The sequence below is a fragment of the Lontra canadensis genome, unplaced genomic scaffold (genome assembly GCF_010015895.1).
Source record: "Lontra canadensis isolate GAN:19392208 unplaced genomic scaffold, GSC_riverotter_1.0 scaffold44, whole genome shotgun sequence".
Classification (NCBI taxonomy): Eukaryota; Metazoa; Chordata; class Mammalia; order Carnivora; family Mustelidae; genus Lontra; species Lontra canadensis.
In genome coordinates this window covers 4,725,473-4,741,950 of record NW_022631038.1, presented here as the reverse complement: position 1 = coordinate 4,741,950, position 16,478 = coordinate 4,725,473, and positions in this window count along the sequence as shown.

The following is a 16,478-nucleotide window of genomic DNA, read 5'->3' as shown; positions in this document are numbered from 1 at the left end:
TTTTTAATTCTATAATTTATTTGTCATTGTCTATGGCACCATCTTGAAAATTCAGCAGGGATCAGGCTGACCTCTTTTGCAAGGAGCTTAATAAAAACTAAATAAAATTCACATTTTAACAGCAGTAATGTCTTAGCATCAGAAAATGATTGTCTTTCTAAATCTGCAAATAATCCATCTGGGTATCTTTTTGGCCTTTATTTCGAATTAGACTCAATATTTGAGAACTCATTTATCCAATGCCTCAAAAAGTTTAAAATTTTTGTTAAATAACTAAAGTGAATCATGTGTTATAGAATTCTGTCCTCCTCTTTGAACGTGATGTTGCCTGGCAGGTGGCTGTGTTGCCTGCATGACATGCTTACCTCCTTCCCAGCCTCATGTCTGTCCAATTTGAAAAATGGGGAAAAACAATTTCTACTTCTTTCCTGCCATATAAGGATTAACAGGATAATCCATCAAGAGCAGAAGTAAGAATACTAACCTTGGTGGAATCCGTTTTCCGGACATATTAAATGAGCAACTCAGAGTTTGGAGACAGCCAAAGCCCCTCGGGGAGCTCCTAGTGCAAAAGTCACTTCCTACTCCCTTGTGGACTGGAGAAGTCAAGGGAGGCAACCTCCTCAGGGACATGTTTTAATCTAAAGATACCGTTTACCCACGGCTTGTGACCTTATGGTCACAGTGCGACACCGACCGCACTGAAAACCAGCGACACTTACCAGGACGCACCAAACTGAAAGGACATAGGAGAAAGGTAACTTCCTGCAACATGTGACAAAACAGCCATTAAACTCCTCCTAACACTAATTTAAAGCCTAGCTCCTGCCTTCAGAAAGCTCGTGGTTTTGCTGGATGCACGGAGTTTCTGCAGAGAAACCCAGAGAGAATGGTCCCACGTTTACGCAGACCAGCGGGTACGTCATCTTCCAGGTCCCCAGATCTACCCAAAAAGACAGAAACAAGATCAAAGGATGTTAACTCCCAAACCGAAGACCTACCTGCTTATGTATTTTACCGCTTCCTTCTAGGAACAGTTTTCCACTAATACACTCTGCCTAGCCACGCAGAAGAGTAAATGGATTTGAAATCCGCGTGTACACGTGCGCGTACACGTGTGCACACCCATCCTGTGGGACTGGCACAAGAGGCCAAAAGAGAAGCAATCTATCTGGGTTTACGTTTATTGTTTCTTTGTTTTCTTAAGTACTTTATTAATGCCCGGTGACTTGCAAAATGCAAATATATGAAAGGAAGGCACTCATATGAGAGGAAATGTTTGGTTCAAATAAACTATGACTTCCATCTATCGTTTATTGTGTTTGAATAAACAGAAAAGCCATCAAAACCTTTTGATTTTAATCCATTTTTATGGCCTCTTTATATTCTTCCAGAGTGCCTCCCTACTTATATAATATATCTGTCCACCTGATTCAAACTCTTCCACTGCCCACTTAGGGGTGGAATTTGCGTTAGCCGCCAGGCTGGATAGAATAATAGCAACCGCTGTAAATTCAAATGCATTTTTATAGGAAAAGATACAAACCTCACCCTGGATTTTATTATGCTGTTTATTGCACACCTGGGGACCGAGTTTCATTACCTGCCCACCCTGGTCAGAAATAGAAGAAAACGTCCATGAATCGATCTGTGTGAAAGAGGCATTTGATTTGTATGTTGGTTGGGGAGGACCAGCTCTTTGTAAAATGAGTCCAATTAAGCAATGAGCTAAAAGCCCAGCTGAAACAGAGCCATCCCTTAACCCTGTAGCACCAATTCCCCAAAGCCAAAGCCTTTTATTTTCCCCCCATTGCCTCAGAAAGTGCTGTGAAACAGAAGGGCCACCGGCAGTAGGGTACAGAGTGACATTGTCAGCGCCCCGTGTAATGGCCAAGTGGGAGGCTGAGTTAGGTTCCAATAATAGAAAGAATTTTGGAGAGTCTCTAAAAGAGATCACAGTAGCGTTTCCGGAAAGGGAAACACAAGAGCAGTGTGTCTTACACACTTCCAGAGATTATTTTAAGAATACATTGAAAGCTAAAGGCTGTGCCTTTCCAGGACTCCCTGCAGAGTGTCCTGACCCAGGGTAAGCTGCATAAAAGGCGACAGTCATGTCTGAGGGGCCCATGAAGCCCCTCTGCCCTCATTTTAAGTCTTACTGCAAGGAGCACTAATGACCCCAAATGTATCTCCTTCCATCCTCTGAATGATCCTCACCGTAACCATACCACGGGTATTACTGCCTCCTCCCCACCCCCGAAGGGTGCAAACTGGAGGAAAGAGAGTGATTCTGTATTGGCCCTAGATGCACAGCTGGCAAATGACAGAAAAGTTACCCCAGAGGTCACTGAGCCTCTGCGCCCTGCCTCTCAACCCAGTTAACAAAATAATAGCCCTAAGTGCAGGGGGAGAGCCAGGCCTCTGACCCTGCCCGGGCTGAGACCTCCCGGGAGAGTGCACGCGGGTCCCTGCACAGCCCGTGGGGGGTGCAGCAGTAGGCCCCAAACCCCTCGCCCTCAGATCTCTACAGCAGGTTTTAATACCCGGCCTCACTCTCTCGGCCATCAGTTTAAAAGGGAGTGGGAAGAGACAGTTTTCCCAAGCAGGAGACAAAGAAATACTTGGTTATCAGTGATTTTGAACCAATAACCAAATCCATTATTCACATTCTATTTACATATGGTCCAGAAATAACTGAGGGCAACTGTCCAGATTTACTAATTCAACCCGCAGAAAGATTTCCGTTAGTTTTGTTTTTATTAACCAATTTGGCGCTCTCTGCAGCCTAAATTTATAGCGTGGTTTTTAGGCCTCTTCATTGAGCCTCATTTGTGTAAGCCTACAACCTGACCACGAACGAGTATACAAGTATTTATGGGAGCAAAGAGAAGTAGCCAAGAGGTGGTGTGAGTCACGGGGGAGAAGCTGGGCACAAATCCTGTGGCCAAGCTTGCTAATGACACAGCCTGGGCAGGGGGCAAGCTCGGACATGGGTGCGCATGTGTGTATGTGTGTGTGTGTGTGTGTGTGCGCACACAAGTGTAAGTTTTAATTAGGCTCCTTGGGTATGCAGGAACTAAAGACAGAATTTACATCGGGAAATGGAGTTTACTGGAAAAATACCTAGAGAAATAAGGAACCAAGGGCAATCCCTCCGCAGGTTGGCGAGGAGGCCCCTGGGGAAATGGGATCCAGTGCAGGACGCAGAGCATTCTCCTGGCATCCACATGCCCCGCTTGCCTCTGGCCCTGCACCTCACCCAGCACCTCTCTGGTCTCTGACTACCCGCAGCACTCTGACTGGTCCAAGGTCTAGATTCCAGAAGCGTCGGTCCGCTCAGCTTACTGGCAGAGCCCTCCTCAACGGGCCCCTTTGGAAAAGACAACAAACGGTCCAGGAGTGTGCTAGACTGTGTCAGCGAGGCCTCGCCCTGCCACCCACAGCCGGGACCATGTTCCCAAGAACCCCCTTTTCTGAGGGTTCCAAGAGAGGTTGGAGGTGAGAGCCAACACCTCAGAACACTAACCACAGAGTTACCACGTGACCCCCTCCTAGGCACGCACCCCAGAGAACTGCCAACAGGAACTCAGCAAGTAACCTGTACACCAGTGGCCGTCGCCGAATTATTCACAGTAGCCAAATGGTGGAAACAAACCAAGTGTCCACCACGCGTGACCGGATAAAGAAAACGTGCTCTATCCATACAACAGACAGAGCGGTGTCGGCTGCAGCGAGAAACGGAGTATTGACAAATGCTGCAGATGGATGAACTCGGAAACAGTACGCGAAGACAAAAGCCAGACCCAAAAGGTCCCATATTGTAGGTTTCAACCTACATGAAAATCTAGAATTGGCAAATTCATAGAAACAGAAGTTGATTGGGGGTGACCAGGGGCAGGAAGAGGGGAAACGGGAGTCACTGCATCACCGTTAGTTAGCTTCTGTTTGGGGTAAAACCAGAGGTTTCAGGAACAGACAGAGGTGACGGTTGTACAAAGTGTGTGAATGTAGTAAATACCCCTGAGTTATACCCTAATAACAGTTAAAATGGCAAAAGGTACATTCTATTATGTCACCACAAGGAGAGCCTGGACGGGATTGGAGGATGGACGGTGGGCAGAAGTCACCACTGCTGGATAGTGTCGCCGTCACATAAGGGACAGAGGGCTGCAGAGGTGAGGAATGCCCAGATGACCAGCAGGGCTCTGTGTAGTCCCTGACGGGGGTCTCCCCAGGCCACTGTCCTACTGATGTGGGAAACAGAGGCAGAATAAAAATTATTAAATTTTCTTATCCACTGACAAGCTCCTGAAACAGGCAGAGTAACATTCCTCTAGGGACTCTCCACCTTAAGGCTTTGCTAAGGGCAAGGAGAAATCTTAGCCTGACCGATCCCTACCCCCAACCAGGATCCTGTAAGTCTACTTTAACAATTCCTTTGGAAACTTTATCTCTAAACCCTCCCAGATAGTGGGGACAATCATTCCCAAGCATATGGCCCACTGATATACATCTAAAGGGTCTCAGACAAAGGTTTTATTACTGGTAATGAATGACATTTTTCCCAACAACAGCTAGCCCCTCAAGGTCCTGGAAACCTTGCTTCTAAAATTCCTTAGAGACTTTCGCCATCCCTGACGCCCTCCCAAGCTGCAAGCATATAATGGGCCACTCCTCACAGCCCTGGGGCAGCAGCTTTTCCTGCGCACTGGCCTGTCCCTGTGCTTTAATAAACCACCATTTTGTACCAAAGATGTCTCAAGAATTCTTTCTTGGTCATCATCTCAGGACTTCACCCCACCAAACCTCACTTGTAGTCTAAGACTTCATCACTCACAGAGGTGCACGAGTTTCCACAAACCCTACTTGGGCTCCAGTCCTGCTGTCACCCAGCCTCCTGCCATCCTCCACTGGCTCGGACCAGCTGCGTGCCCAGGGGTGACAGCTCCTCTGACCCTTCCTTCCAGTCCCTCCCTGAGCTGGGTAAGCACCAGGGGCCCACTTGATTGCTGACTCCCAGAACTCCCAGAGGGGCTCTCGTCCCGGCCTATGGGAGGACCCACTTCCTGGTCCCCTTCAAAGTTCTCCTCCAAGGGCAATGGCCAGGTTCTTCCTCGCTGATAAGGGGAGCTGCACGGGGTGGAGGGGTGACGTCCACCACCGTCCAAGGAACACTTCAGGATAGGAAGCATTTTCCCCATCTCGTCTCCACACTGATGGCCAGGCCTGTTCTTACCTTGGGAAGGGGAAGGACTCAAAATTACTAAGTGTTGGTGGCAGGGGTGGGTGATGGCTGGTCTCCCTGCCCTGCCCTGGGGTGTCCCCCCATCTCTCTAGCAACACCAGGCTCAGCAGGGCTTCTCAGTGACCCACACTGGAGGCCCTATTAACTCCCACCTAAATTTCCACACTCAGCCTTCCTGGGCATTTGACTACGAACCAACTCCCCCCATCCAGGAAGCCTTCGAAGTTGGGCCGTGTTTTACAAGTGGTTATTATTGAGCTCATTAGCGTTAGCCTGTCTGTCTTTCACTGTGGTTATTGATTTTCGGACTCCCCCATCACAGAGCATCTGGGCACAAGCCCAAGACAGATGCTTAATTAAACTCTGAGCATCCCCACTCTTGCACACACACACACACACACACACACACAGGTCCCTGGATAAGAGATCAGACGAAAGCCAGGGAGGTCAGATGGCCCTGGGATCGTGAACGGTGAAAGCAGCCCAACTCCGTTAGGAACCTCCAACTTTGAACATTCACCGCTGGCTAGACACATTGCCCTCACATGCCCACAGCGTCCGGAGCAGTGACAGCCGGGCCCCACAGCAGCTGTGCATTGCATCTCCTTGGACCTGCAGGGACACGCAGCTTCGCCAGGGAGGGAAGGTCCTTGTTCCAGAGTTATTGGTTTTTGGTCAGACTGACTGGTGCATTAACCCTAGTCCTGCAGTGCTCCTGAGTACAAAAGTCATTGTTTAAGCTCAGAGGCCACTGTAAAAGTCTGCCGCCGTGCAAGACTGACACTGTATCATGTTCCATGTGTCTCCTGGGAGGCAGCATCCAGACACAGACCTCTTGAGGGCAGGAGCATGGAAGTGTGCCCAATTTCTGTCCATACGTAGTGCCGATTTTCCAATCTTCCCCATGGAAAAACAGGATATCCATCCACCTTTCCCAGGACTCTAAGTTTCACTCAGGGTCAAAGTTGGGACTAGAGCAATGCTGTTGACCAGGGACCTATCCCCAGGGGACACTGGGCAATGAGTAGATACATTTGGGATGTCAGGACCGGAAGGGGTTTCTGGTGGGCAAAAGCCTGGGATGCGAGTCAGTGTCCAGGATGGGCCACCACAGTGAATCAGCCAACCAGTATGTCCACAGAGCCCAGGTAGAGAAACCAGCACTAGAGAACTCCAACCCCATATTTCTTGTTCTAGAGACTTTTAAAGGGTTAAAATAATTAATCTTACATGTCTTCATCCATCTGGGCTGCTGTTACAAAATACAAAAGACTGAGTGGTTTAGAAACACACACTGATTTCTCACAGCTCTGGAGTGTGGAAATCCAAGGTCCAGGAGACAGCTGATTTGGTGTCTGGGCACAGATGGCCACCCTCTTGCTGTGTCCTCACGTGGCAGAAGGGATAGGAGAGCTCTCCCCCGAGTCTCCTCTGTAAGGCATTAATCTCATTCCTGAGGGCTCCACCCTCATCCCCTAATCACCTCCCAAATGCCCCCTTTCCAAAGGTCATCACAATGGGGATTAGGTTTCAATAGAGGAATCTGGGAGCACACACACCGTCAGGCCATTGTACCATATTACACGTTGATCATTTTCACTTGTACCTTAAAACCAGTCTGTTTATCAACACAGATACAATTTCCGATATATTTAAAGTTCTTTTTCATTTACATGAGGCTCATAAGTATTTTATTCTATGTCTGAACACTGGGAATCTATTCACTCTTTGTCCAGAAGTGCATTCCCAGAGGGACACTTGGGAGACAGAATATACTTTTCCCCCCACTCAAAGAGGGCTGAGTCCCCCCTCTTCAGGAGTAGGGAAGCACATCTGCACGTGGAAATCACACGTCCGGTGGAGAACATCTGCCCTTACACGAAGTAGACAGCGAGAGTCGTCAGCACATAGAAATCCTGATGGACTGAGTAAGTCTTCCCTGAGATGGTCTGACTTGATTTGAACCCTCACGGACTTTGAGAACCCTCAAAGACCAGCCTGGCAGGGCACGGGGTTAATAGGACCACGCAAAACAGAAAGTTTTGCGAAGCAAACCGCACACAGATGGAGAGAACAAGGCGGCACGCGATTCCCACTGGGAGCACTGGAGGAGCTAAATGCGGAAAGTGGGCTGGGAACCAGACTGCAATTTGCCATGAATACCAGGCTTCGGGGACTGCAGAAGACTTGGGACCAACAGATCTATAAACTGAACAAAAGGTTTTCAGAAACCTAATCAGTCACTCTGACGAAGCTACCGCAGATATCACGGCGACTGGAGGCGACAGTCAGGAGGTGACAGTCAGGAGGTGACAGTCAGGAGGTGTTGCGGGCCGTCCAGAGCCCAGCAAAGGTGAGTGGTGAGTAAACAAGACTTGTTCTTCCTGTTCTCATGAAGGAGAGATCCCCCAAGATGGACCAGGGAACAAGGGAGGGGTGAAGGACTGGGAAAAGCCCTTTGGCGGAGGGAGTGGGGAGTAGCATCTCCATTGTTTCTGAACTTTGAGTAATTCGACTCTGTAAACCTGCTTCTGCTTCCATCGCTTTATTTTGTATTTTAAGTTTGTAATATAGAAGTCACACTGACTTTATCATTGGCCAATCGAATTGTTTATTTTCAACCATTATCCTACTTAATTTACCCATAGATTCTCAGCTACTTGGGTGTTTTCATTTTTTAACACACACTTAATGTGCATTGTCTTTAATTTGTTTTCCTACAAATAGTTTTAAGCACATTCAGGCAGTATGTTAAGCTTAAGGGGTAAAATGAACAGGATTCCTTCTCTCCATAAACTTATAGTCCAGTGGGAAGCAGCTATTAAACAAGTAATTATGCATATATCCCTGGCATAAATGTAATTTTAAAAAAAAAAAAAGGGAGAGAGGGAGAGAGAGAGAGATGCTCTAAGAGCTCATGATATGGGAACTCCCTTGTCCTGGAATAAAGAAAAAAAAAAAAAAACTCCCTTAAGAAATATTGTGGCTGGGACTTTAAGGGCCTGTAGGACTTTACTAGATTGTGGAAGGCCTCGTAGGACGCCCAGAGGAAGCCAGGAAGGGCAGGAGTCTAGCCCTATTCCCGTGGGATGACCAAGGGAGAGTGGCAGGTGGTGTGGAAGGGCTGGTGACATTAGACCACGCGCCTCACACTCAAGATATTGAACCCAGGGTCACAATGAGCCACAGACAACATCATTAGGTCTGCATTTGTACGTTCTCCAGTGCTATGTGGATGGTGGGCTGGCAGGCAGGCAAGGGTGTGTGTGATAAGACAAATTCGGAAGCTGTTGCAAGAGCTCCTCCCTGAGTCAAGGTCATGGCAAGGAGAGGGCTGGGGGTTTATCTGAGAAAGAGAGAGAGAGGCCTTGGTTTGTGACTGAATGTGAAGGGGTCCTGGAGAGCGGCCCTGGGAAGGGGAAGAAGATTCAGTTTGGACCCGTGAGGCTGAGCTGTCCTGCAGATGAACTCAGAATCAGTCCGGGGAAGGAATCCTTCTTGGCCCTGCTTTCTACAAATTCTTTCCCTCCTCCCTCTCTGAATATCCCTCCCCAGGCCCCTCCTGGGCCTCCTTCCCCCTCTGCCTTCCTCACCTAATAGCAGGTCCACTCCTGCTCCTCCTCCTCCCGGGGGTCACCACCCTCTCACCCTCCGCAGTTCTGCCCAAAGGCCTAGGCCCCCAAATCTACCTCTTCCTCCCCTTCATCTGCCTCCCAGACCCACAGTACAAGTCTCCACCCGCTGCCTTCTCTCCGGGGTCTTGCTGGTGCCTTAAGTGTAACAAACATAAACCTGAGCTTATTCTCTTCCAAAGGGCCCTCCTCCTGCCTCCAACCTCCATTAATGTCAGTACCCTCCACTTGTCACCCGGCCCCAAAATATGGGATCCATCCTCCTTGGCTCCTGAAAACAAGTCATTCCTGAAAATGTGTCCGTTCCCTTTCAGACCGCAGCCTGCCCGGTCCTCTGCCTTCCTCTCCCACTCCAGGCCCTGACACCTCTCTGACTTCGGGTAGTCTAACCCCAACATAGCCTGCACATCACACCAGGGATGTGATTTTAGCTCAAGGAACTGACCACCTGGCCATCCGGCTCCAATGTGAGGACCGGCGCCTGAGCCTGGCTGAGACCGGCTCCCAACAGCTCCTTCCATCCCTCCAGCACGTCTGTCTCACAGCGGCCCTTCCCTCCTCCTGCCCCGTGCCGCCTGGGACTCTCCGCCTGCAAGCCCGCTGCCCCCTCTGCTCAGCGGCTGTCCCCCAAGAAGCTTGCGCGCCTCCAGGCCCCATCCCCTGGGGCTGCCCCGCTTGTTCCAGGTGAGCTGCGCGTCCCTTCCTCTGGGCTGCCACAAGCTGCCGTCACAGCCTCATGGTCACGGGGGTCATAGCGCCATGGAACTTACTGTTGGGCTATCTCTGTTTACACAAGTCCCCAGTCCCCACCGCGTATCCTTAGGACCAGAGAAGCCACGGTTCCTGGTCAGGTGAGCTCACCTGCTCTGAGTCCCGGCTGCACAGTGGAGCCTCAGTCGGCCCACATGTCAGACGCCCCTGCCTGGGCACCATCCGCGGATGCGGGGGTGCGAGGGGGCAGGATCCACCCCGAGAGGGGCCTCCGGGGAAGGGTACCGCGCTGCTCAAGCCGAGAGTGGGAGAAGCGGGGAAGTCCCACGCTCACACACTCACACACTCACACACTCGACAGAAGGCCCGTTCGGTGCACAGCACAGGCGCTGCCGGGCAAGCTCGCTGGAGATGCTGCCCAGCGTCTGAGGGCTGGATGTCGCCTTGATGTGCTCAAACCACGTGGAGAAACTGGAGGTAAGAGGACTCTACACGGGGAGCAAGGACAGGAACCTGAAAGGTGATGTTTATTCTCTCCCACTTAGGGACACCTGGTGGCTCAGTCATTAAGCGTCTGCCTTCGGCTCAGGTCATGATCTCAGGGTCCTGGGATCGAGCCCCGCATCAGGCTCCCTGCTCCAAAGGAAGCCCGCTTCTCCCTCTTCCACTCTCCCTGCTAGCGTTCCCATGCTCTCTGTGTCTCTCTCTGTCAAGTAAATAAATAAAATCTTTAAAAAAAAAAATTCTCTCCCACTTAGCCCTCCTCCCAGGATCTCCATGCAGGAGGGTGTCGTGTGTGTTAACACGGTCCACACCTAACGCACAAGAGGCAGCGTGTGCACCCCGAGCCCTCCCATGCTCCGACCGTGCTGGGAGGACTCCGAGGACGTCAGGGTGAGTCCACCACCCACAGAGCCAAAGGAGCCACCGGCCGGGCCAGCCACTCCCGTCAAGGGACCCCACTGGGCAGCGGAGCTGCTCGCGGGGCCAAGTGACCTCATTTTGTCCTGGGGAGTGCTTCCCGTTGGTTCTCTCTGCCAGAGAGAACTGCTCATGCGGGCAGACAGTGGTCTCTGCCTCCCTGTGGTGGCAACAGCCCCGGCTCCGGCTCAGCGTCCACGTGGGGGACCGCTGGCCCCGCCGTCCACGGAGAAACTAGCCCTGGAGACACTCGCCGTCCTCACCCGCGGGAAACGTGCGTGTGTGTGAGGAGAGGATGACATTTGGGAGAGAACAAAATAGCACAACATGTAGGAAGTTGCGAGAGAAGATTATTTAATCCTCTTCCGAAACGCTGGCTAGGCTCCAAGAGCAGTAGGCAGAAGACCAGTTTAGAAAAGTGAAAGCCAATCTGAATAATGATGAGAGCTTGTGTCAGGAACCGGCCCAGCAAACTCATTTATAGCCTCGAAATGAGGGAATAATTGAATCTTCCTGTGGCAATGAACATGGTGCCGAAAAAGAGATCAGATTGGCTTTCTCTCCCCCAGTCCTAGAACTCATGCTTCTGCCCTATGCAGTAGGTGAACAATTACATAATCAAAGGAAAATCTCTCTTTACTTCCTGGCCTCACAGAAGACATTGGATTCTGTTCTGCAGAGCACATTCCATTTAAACAAGTTCCAGGTTGTGCGGTCTACACCCCATTTTTTTAAGTCCTAAAATAATGCTGCATCTGAAGTCACATTCTAGAAGATCTGTTCTTTCACCAGAAGCAGGAGTAAGTGGCCTTCCTTGAAACTCTCTCTCTGGTGGTGAGAAGGAGAAGGGAGAAGCCAGAGCACCTGTGCCAGGTGAGCTCGCCCCACCCAGGAGCATGTGCCCTACCCTTCCTGCCTTGTCTGGAAATGGCACAACCGAAGGAACATGGTGAACTGGGTCTGGCCACAAACCCCAATAATCTGGCCGGTTTCACTGTCAGGGTAGTTCTCTCCTCCCCTCCTCTACCGTTTTAGCCCCAAAATACCGTTTTACAACAAAAATAACTCACTTGTCTCAACACCCCCATCATGCACTGACAGGCGCTATGTAAATAAAATACACAGAAATTATTTGTGATGATAAAAAAAAAATCTTCAAAAATCATCAGAGTGAAAATAAGAAAAGCACAGGATCAAGGTTTGTAGATCGGGACCCTGGTCGCCACAGCCATCTTCTATGAAGCCGGACTTTGCTCCCAGGGTTAAGGTCAGCTCACTAAGACTCCCAGTGCTCCCCCACCCCCCACAACGGCAGGCAGGCTCCAACGGCACGTGGTAGGGAGCAGCTGAGGCACAGAGTGGCTACTTGTTTTCACCGTGGTCACACAGCTTGGACATGTCAGAATTGGGAGAGGAGGCCAGGCAGCTGCCTGTCACGGACCCTGCTCTACACCCCCACGCTGCGTGGAGATGCATCAGGACTTCAGGAGCCAGAACTGGCACCGGACACTTGCAGACATCGCCGCCGCTGCCATGTGCTCACCACGACCTCCTGAGGTATCTGCAAACCCAGTTTACAGAGGGGGCAAAGGAGGAACAACGGGTTTCAGGCAATACTGACTCCAACACCCAGGCATTTAAGCACATGCACTGGAGGCGGGGGCGGGGGCGGGGGGGGAACACCAAGGAGAACCACCCGCTGAAAAAGTTGTTTGCAAAGCTCTCCCACCCGGGCCTCTGCACCAGGGATGGTCACTGCTACTGCGTGTGAATAGTTCGAGGCTTCCTCCAGTCCTTGACTACCCCCCTAACATGTGTCACTGCCACTCCACAATCCCTCTCAAAACTCGGAAAAACCATGTCCACTTCAAGGTGTGGCCCGTTTCCACACACTCTGGGACATCCACTCCATACACACGGTTCGCACACCTAAGCACGCACACGCATGCACGCCCTAGGGTGCACCACAGCTTGTACAGATGCAGGTGCACACATGGGACACACACAGATGGCTTATTTGCCCACCTTAGAAATCAACTTTCTTAAAAACAGAGAATCAAATCGGCCTTTATAATCATGACCGCAAGCTTCTAACAGGCCTCAGGCATTAATACATCTTTCAGTCACTAAAGGTCCTGCGGAGCAAAACTCCCCAAACTTGAGAAAAGCCCATCCACAGCCAGACCCTCTGCGTGAGTCAGAACCCCACAGGACTGCAGCATGTGTCCCGTACTTCTCTGACCCGTAGACGAGCGGTGCTACTGGCTATCTGACCTTGTGCCCTCCAGTCCCTCATCTGCGAGTGACCCTGCTTAGATCACTGAAAGACAAAGCTGGTTTTGCCTTCCAGCCTTTGTGGACCCCTCGCTGTGAATGAAAATTCAAATCTACAAAGTCTCCCATCTTCCCCCTGCCCACCCCTCCTCCTATCCACCCCACCCCCGCCCCGTCTACCACCCACTTCATCTCCTGCTACTCTATCTGATACCCCAAAGACCCCGCACTGACTCCCTCCCCGAAGCCCTAACTGCTTCCCGCTTTACCTTGTAATTCCCACTTCCTCAACGTTCTCTACTCATATGCCTGCCTATTGATTTTTATCCTTCCATTCTAGATGTTACTTCCTCCATCAAGTTTTTCCAACCCATACCTTTTCAGATACTGATTTAATGACCTCTGTCTGGTAGATGGCCACAATCATTTGTTGTATCTTCTATTATTTCAACTCCCAACCACTAGTCTGATCGCACTGTCAGATACATAGTAATTGGAATATCTTGATAAATAGATACACAGATTCACAGAGAAACATTCATACATAAATACTTTAATGTACATGTACCTCTAGACAGGAACTGATATTTCCCAGCTTTGCGTCCCTGTGCCAACCACGGCCCCTGGCATATATTAGGTATTTGAAAATGTTAAGTGACAAAATGGAAGGATAAATGGAAGGAAAGAAAGAGGGAAGGAAGGAAGGATGTACTGATGGGTAAACAGCTAAGTGGAGGGGTAGAAAGATGCCATTCACATTTAAGAGCTCAAGTAAATATGGCTTCACTCCTGCAAAAAGGGGGCATAAACTCCAGGAGGTGAAATCTGAGAGTGTCTGGTCTCACGGGGCAGTGCACCTCCATCATGAAAAACACAGGTCGTAGAAACAGACTCACTGGCTTTTACTACTTATTCTTCCACATTTACTACACACTGATATCTTCCGTGCTTGAGCTTTCTCATATGAACAATGTGAGTGACAATGGCACCTCTCTCCTGGGGATTAAATGAACTCACGCATACGGGATGGAGAGCCCACATGCTAGGGCATCCTGTGTCGAGGAGAGGAGCCTGTGCTCTACAGCTCACCCCACCCCAGGGAATGGGCATCTATTCTTCCCATCCTCTGTACCAGGTCATGAGTCCCTACCCTATACCATCCTCGCCACCTGAGGATGAGCACATATGCCACAGCACACACCACACCAGGTGATATGTTAGGTTTGGAGATGCAAAAAAGACGGCACCCTGCCCTTGCAGAGTGCGGTTTAGTGAGGAAGAAAGATTGTGACCTAAGTCCGTCCGTGCATTCGGTACCATAAAGGAAGGCTCAGAGTGCTGTGAGGGTCTGTAGCAGGGCAACCCAGACTCGCCTGGAGGACCAGGAAAGGCGTTCCTGGGGAGGGCACATATGAGCAGAGACTGGACATCTGAGCAAGAGTCAATGAGGATAAGAAGTGCTAGAGATTTCCCTGCTGGGGCCAGAAGCAGCACAGCCCCTCGCAACCAGGGAGCTCTGCAGAGGACACTTTGGGACATCAGGGTAACCACAGGGGAAGTAGGCAAAGGACAACCAAGCTGTGCTGGGGACTTTTCTCCTCTTCTGCGAATATGGGAAATGATTCATGTTTTAAGCAAGTTGTAATTGTCTCCCTGCACAGAGTGGAAGACACAAAGGGACAAATGGCTTGTATGGCCCCGTGAAAAACGGGACTGAATTGGAGAGAGAGGCTGGATAACTGTTGTTACCAAAACCCACAGAAGTTTGAGGAGAGTTTATATTTAGCTGAAAACCACCTCATGATGAAAAATTATTAAGGGGGTTCCTATCCCACTCATCCCACTCTTTGGAGCTTTACACTTGGATTTCATGTCTATCTGAAGGTCAGTCTGTGATGTCTAAGGTCTGCCAGTCATAGCAGCTCCACTTGTCACCATAATGAGCCGCATCCTGCCTGATTTAGTTTAACAGCTACGCAGTGTTCATTTTTCTTCTTGGAGCTTCTCGTTTCAGTTCCTCCAATCAAAGAGATCATCTCTTGCTGACTGTGGGGGTTATCTCCATCTACCAGAACGCCGTTAGTTGTCACTTGCAGGATATGCGTGCCCGCTGTGCTTGTCTTTTCTCAAATACATCTCGTCGACACCCCCACCTGGTATCACATACGTCTTCTCCACTTCCCGTCACTGCTGTTGGCCTGAGCACAGGCTGACAGACGCCGGGGAGGAAAAAAACCTTCCACACCATTACGACTTCTATTTTCTGCCATTTTCTTGTCCTCCCTTCATTAATCACTTATTCTGCCTTTCAAAATACTCGTGTTTGTTGACAGAGAAATAACTTCATAGACCTTAATATACATTCTAAAGCTTCCTCGCCACACACCTTCCCTGAAATCATTTCCCACATTGATTCCCCATCAAGCAACCTCCTCCACAGACATTTCCAGAACAAATGAATACACACAGACTTTTTTTCTTTTCTTTCTTTCTTTTTTTTTTTTTTTTGGCCTAGACAGAGCACAGATCCCTAAAATAGAAGAAAATATATTCAGTATAGAACATCAAATCCAAGATATATAACTTATAATGTAAGGCTGGACACTAAATTGAGAAGTAATTTTGCCATAAGCAGAAATGATGAATATCTTTCCCAAATGGAAAGGCCCCAACAGCGAGACTATAAAAATCACATTACTATTGTTACATATTCATGTGACTAGAAATGCATCAATAAATAGACATGCGAGAGGCCATAGATTCTGTACATATGGAGACCATATGCCTCAGGTTTTCTGGGAAAGAAATATTATGTCCTGTGTACCCATATGTACAGTCATCCCGGCTGGCCATGTGTCCCAAATTTTGGTTGAGAAAATATGGCCACCAAGGATTTCATACACATTTACGGCAAAACCCAAGCAACGGAAGGAGCAACCTGGCTAGCCACGGTTGCTGTGGTGGGGGGTCCAGGCAGAAAGCGAGGTATCAGAAGCAACTCTAGAGTAAAAGGTGGAAGGATAGAGTCTCTCATTCTTATCGCAGGATGTGGAGGAGCCAACAGTATATTTTATAAACTCTCCAACTACAGCAGTACAGAAAAGAAACAATTAGAAGCAGTCACAGGCCTTTTACAGGAAAATGTTTGGTAACATGCATTTTCAAATACATATGCATTGGAGGGAAGGCTCACCCTGGCACTGTGGGATTAGCAGTTAAAGAAGAGAACTAGCGGGAGCATTGTAAGCACAGGGCAGTTTTCATGGCTGAACACAGAGCTCGTGGGGCCACAGGCAGCACGGGGTCATGGACCAGCAATTGCAGGGACATTTCCCTGGAGATGGACGATGGCTCATTAAGACCGGGATTATGCTGTTGGCTTACCTGAATAGGATTTGTTTGCTATCACGTAGAGTGATTCCTCAGTTAACCATTTTGTGGAGTACAGATGATTCTTCCTGGGTAACACCTTTGTAAGAAATTATAATTAAGATTTAGCCTCTGGCGTTATATTCTGTGGATTCAAGACCTAGTTTGCAAGGTCACAGACTTGTTACTTGATTGGTTTAAGTTATAGTTTTCTCATCTGTAAAATGCAGCATAATTCCAGCAGCTCCCTGTGTAGTAAAGAACTTATCATGGCCCAAAGTCCGGCCCCTGCCGCCAGCTCCTGGGGACAGTCTTTCAGCCTGGTG